The sequence below is a fragment of the Poecilia formosa genome, unplaced genomic scaffold, assembly GCF_000485575.1.
Source record: "Poecilia formosa unplaced genomic scaffold, Poecilia_formosa-5.1.2 Scaffold84, whole genome shotgun sequence".
Classification (NCBI taxonomy): domain Eukaryota; kingdom Metazoa; phylum Chordata; class Actinopteri; order Cyprinodontiformes; family Poeciliidae; genus Poecilia; species Poecilia formosa.
Genome location: NW_006800023.1, coordinates 1,407,745 through 1,413,173, shown reverse-complemented (window position 1 = coordinate 1,413,173; position 5,429 = coordinate 1,407,745). Strand labels below are relative to the sequence as shown.

The 5,429-nt window shown below is 35.2% G+C and overlaps 1 long non-coding RNA gene across 2 annotated transcripts in view; it reads right to left on the bottom strand.

Annotated features, from left to right (window-relative positions):
• The window catches only part of LOC103141478 (uncharacterized), a 67,404-nt gene extending 62,403 nt beyond the window's left edge, over window positions 1-5,001 (bottom strand). The window contains exons 1-2 of one of the 2 annotated variants that reach the window (XR_476589.2): window positions 4,775-5,001; window positions 4,561-4,645 (exon numbers count right to left, since the gene is read on the bottom strand). This is a non-coding gene — a long non-coding RNA (uncharacterized LOC103141478). The remainder of the gene's footprint in view (window positions 1-4,560; window positions 4,646-4,774) is intronic. The other variant, XR_476588.2, reaches the window with a different exon arrangement.
• Window positions 5,002-5,429: the final 428 nt, after the last annotated feature.

Genomic DNA, 5,429 nt, shown 5'->3' with positions numbered 1-5,429 from the left:
CACCTGTTTAGAGTTGCTTATGGCTAAATTAGGGTTAGAGTGTGGGTTTTGATGTCTTTGATGCTTTTAATGTTTTTATCTATTTATTAATTTCTTTTCATTTCTCTTTCTCAGTGTTTACGTTTTAATGATGTAAAGCCTCCTGGAAAACGTCCCAGTTAAAATTGTTCATACATAGACTTTAGCCTTTAACAGTTGTCAGCAATAAAGAGAACTTGCAAGTTGCTGACATAAGAAGAGAAACTAAATGTGACATAAATATCCAAAATAGAGTAGCTAACGAGACTTATACTTAATTTTTACTGGAGGAAACCCAGTCCTACATTAGAAATCAGGAAAGAAAATTTTGCAGATTTTTTTTTTTTGTTTGTTAATTTGATTTGTAGTCAATGTGCAAATTGGTAATTCCAACCCCTATTTCATGTAAACTAACTAACTTGCATTCTTAAGTCCTTAAGCTTTGCCTACGTGTTATGGAGAAAACTGAAAAAACGTTCAATTCTATAGTTTACGCAACTCGCATAAACACACTGGTTTACAGTGAACTACGTAGTAAATACATTTATAAGAGTCTGCTCCACTCAATCTCAAGCTATGGTTCTTTGCTAGGAAAAGGTGTATTGCTTCCTCTGGTTTGGTGGTCTCGATGACAGGAGGTAAACTTGGTTTGTGTCTTGTTCACAAGTAATGGTAGAATGGATTGGAAGATGGATGGACAGATGGTGGTTTTGTGTACATCACTGAAGACATTGATCTAATCTGTTGTGAAAAAAAAGAGTTAGGTCAAAAAGTGAAGATCATGACAGCAAGAACAAGATCCTGCCTACAACTAGTTGAAATGAGATTCCAGTGTAGGATGTACAGACATGGCTGTGAGACGTTCTAAAATTACAGGCGACCATGAAAAAGAACTGCTGCTACTCCATATTAAAAGGTGATTGAGGCTTTTAATCAAAGAATTTGCATATCTGCATGTGGAACATTACCATTAAATAGATGGGCCTTCAGTCATTGATTTACTGAAGATCCATATAAAACATTTCCAAGGATGATGCAAATTAATGCAAGAAATGTGTAGTGAAATATTCCTCTTTTTATCCCCCAAAACCTCTGACAAAATGGCAAAAGTACAAAAAGGTGTTAGAACACAACGAACAGAACCACTTTCTTCTACTTGCCTGTTCACTTATCTTAATTTACAGATATCTTTGTTGTGATCACAACTCACAGGTCGATAAGACATTTTAAAAGATACATTTTTGACATTTATTTGACTGAATTAATTTCTTTTTTAGAGTATTTCAAGTAAACATTTTGTTATAAAAATCCAAAGTCCTTACCACATACAAACTACCAGTATTCATTATGTCTTCTTATTTTCTCCTATCTATACAGATTAGCAGATTTAACCTGCAAGACCTGCCCAAATATAGAATTGCTCTTTAAACTGTTAGAAAGCAAACTAGTTAGTGCACTCTTTTTTGAGTTACTGTTTCAAAAAAGGTGAGCATTATTTATTATACACATTTTTTTTTATCTATAAGGATTAAAATTTGAGAGCAGTTTTTCAAGATGCAAAAATGTGTATGGGTCAGCAAACAGGAGAAAGACCAATGGCACACCTTCATTTTCTCATTGATTAACCCTGCTAATGTGCTAATTTAGCTTTGTATTATTTCTCAGTAAAACACTAGCCTCATCAAGACCCAATTAGCTCCTTTGAAACTCACGGTGATCCATCATAACACGATAGACACACTCATCTTTTCTCCTTAGTGTAGCAACATGCAGTTGCCTGCTCTAGTCGATACGCCTCCCTTGCAGAACTACTGCAGAATGGTGGTCTTCCTTCGATCAATAGCTAACAGAAATTAATGCAAGAATGAAGCTCACATACTTATTCATTAGTATGGGAGCTTCATAAAAATAAATATGTATATGGGATTTTGATACCAAAAACAAAACAAAAGTTACGACTAACTTTCACAGAGTGAAATTAGAAAAATTACACTATCAGCACTAAGGCAACTTTGGTTCTGTAGGCGTGACAGACAGTTTTCTGCTGTTTTTCCTGAGTTATCACAGATTTTCCCCAAGTCATTTTTACCAAGTCTAAGTCAAGTTTCAAGACTCTATTGCCTTCTAATATTAGGCGTGTGCCATCCAATTTGTCTAAAACAAAATAATATTGAATTTACATCACTATACTTAAGACTAATTTAACTTATAAACATTTAACATTGGTATTTTTGGAACAGGAGTTTTGTTTACCTAATCAGAAATATGATATGGATATAAGAGATTGATTAATACCATTTAACGTTGAATTTGTGAATTAATCAAAAAGTCAGTGGTTTTATTTTTACGTGGTATTGTCTTCATTGGCACACCTGTTAATTCTCATGCTCACATTGTGTATTTCTGTACTATCAAGTGCATTATTTAGGTTTTACAGGTTGTAAGACATCCAGTTTGTCAAAACCTGGAAAACTAGTAGTTTTGTTAACTTCCAAAACCCCAGGGGGGAAATAAATATTTTTTATAAATCAGGTTTTGCTGTGGTGATAAAAAAATTATTGCAATTATTTTTTACCTCATTTTGTTTTAAAAGTTTGATATAAAGCATGTGTTTTTTGTTTTACATATTTATAAATACTATCAACATGTTGTGACTGCATAGCATGAGACAAAGTCTGTGGGAAAAAAAAGAAGAAAAACTGAGTTCCTCTGCCTCGTCCATGTGGTCCTAGAGCCATCTCCTGGTCAGCAACAACCAATCAGAGCCAGGAGGAAGGTCTTACCGCTGTCATTCACCTTCGTGTGCGTGCAATAACATGTATTGTCCAACTAGAAGAGATTATCAAGGCTACAGCGTAAGAGGAGGATCTGATAGTGATTGTATCCAACCAGCCCATTTAAAAACTGGTAGGAATTATTGCTGGATGTGAAACTGCTGAATCTAATGACTGAATGTGGAAAAGAATGAGACTTCTTCCACTTGTTCTAGACATATAATCAGTGAAAAAAAAAAAAAAAAACCATACAGTGTCCTAACGAGACTGCATGACTGGTCAGAAATTTGAAGTGGCTGTGGTTTATGAGGAGATTATGTCATTCCCACTTTTCTGCTGACTGAACTTCCCAGGAGTTCCACACTTAAATTTATCAGTAAAGTATGAACTATTCTGGCCAGATTAAACAGTGTCCTTGTTCCACTTTAACTCAGTTAAAATAATGACTGTTGTGGAAAATATGTGCAGGCCTCGAGGCACTGAGGGAAAGTAATGGCTTAACTAGGGTAGAAAAACGAACTCTACAGAGTCTACTATAAATGAAACAATAGTCCAAGTAACAGGTAAACACAGTAAAGCATGAAGCAGAATATGAGTAAGCACAAGGATCTTCTGTGAAATAAGAATGGATACAAAAGTAATCAAAACCTAGCTGAAAAAAACAGAACTAAAGTCTTTCAGATCACTATGCATTAAGCTTTTAATAAATGATGCAAGCAACATATCATTCTGAAATAAATATAACATTAAATGTATGCAAGTCAAAGCTCCTTACAAAACCCTGCATTTACCATAATATAGTCAGCATTCAAATGGCCTGCTGTGCCTGCACCACAGTCAGTTTTGTTGTTGTTTTCTCTTTCTACAAAAACTTTTCTTTCTTTATGACTATTCTTATGCAATGATGGTGTAAATGTTACCAAAATAATAGTGTGTGTTCTATCAGATGACAGTATCTGAATAAAATCTGATTTTAGTGTTTTTAGTCTGAACATGCTGAAATATTGCATCTCTGCGGACGGACGGACGGACGGACGGATGGAGGTCTTTCTTACTGCATATCAACAGTGCTACCAACTATTCCAATATGCAGCCCTGCTGAGACAAATTAACATCACCTAGTTCACCTTAAAACTTAAAGGGGCTCTGAAAGCTAGCTGTCATCTTTGTACCATGAAAGTAAGTTGCATCAAATTGTATGAAATTTGTTCCGGGTAACCAGCAAGTAAATAAATCAAAATGTGTGGGGCGATTTGCTGTTGTGATTTACACAAGAAACCTTGAGGTTTGAAATTATGGAAAATCTGATGATTATTATGAGTAGCACAGCATAGGACCAGCTGTGTTGTCAGTGGTTTTCCCTCTCCATCTGCTAACACCACAACTGAGATTACACACTCCCACTTCACTGGCTGTTACTTCCTGAAGACACATGCATGCACAAATTTAGACAAATGCACAGCTGTTCTTGGGCTGTTTATTTTTAGGACATTTGATTGATGTGGCAATAAGTCTTTCCATGCCTTGACAGTTGAGGCAAATTAAAAAGTTCAATATATGGAAATGGTATTCAAACAACATTTTGTAGACTAAAATGTTATAAACTTTATATGAATATTTTAATATTTTCTGTTCATCAACATTTAAATTGAAATTTTTGGGATTTCAGTCTACATGCAAGTGAATATATTTATGTTGGTTAATATCTTTGGTCAGACTGATATTTCAAAAAAGCCCATTACATTGAAAATGAATCCTATTGACTTACTTTCAGTTCAGTTGTTTTTTAGTCGTACACAACAGTTGAAACACTCGTCGAGGGGACTTCAAATCCAGGCCTTGGCGCCGGTATTCTGCAGTGAGATTGAAGATATGACCTAATTACTCAGATGAATATTGCGGTCCGTCACGACGTGCCACGTAGCCATAAAATAAAGTCCGTGTCAACATGTAAGCACACAAACATTCGCACAACAACTTACTTTTTAGTTTCAGGTCAAACTGGTGCGGTGTTCCTGCCTCGGTTGTCATATCCATCCTAACTTGTAATTTTTAGTGTCAAACATTTTCCCGCTTCAGATTGTGGCGCACTGGGGAGAGAGTCACGTGATGGCGTGATGATGTCATCAGGACGTATTGGATGTTTTCTATTAGAGCGTTGTATTTTTAGTCACAGGTTTGTTTATTTTTTTTCTAAGCGTTATGGTTATTTTATTTTGCATAATTTGATAAGAGTTTACTTCAGTTAGAAGTGATTTTTTTATTTTTTATTTTTAACCTTCTTGTGGGCGGAGCCTTTGGCTATTAGACGGCTCTGCACCGCAGCGAGTCAGTCTGAGTTTAGGCTCCAACCAAATCACCTTGAAGGTGATGGACTCTTGCAGTGGAGGTAGTGCTGTTGTCTGTCTGTTTGTTTTTTTCTTTTTTAAACCTGCATTGAACGTAAATATGTTGTGTATCTTCATCTTTGCTCACCTGAACACAAGCACAATAAATATCACTGAAGTGAATTATGGCATTGGTCAATCATTTTTGTTTTGACCAAGTCATAATAGAGTTTCAATATGGATTTATTAAAGTGATTTAAAAATATTTCACAAACAAAACAATAACACAAGTAATACATACAAACATATA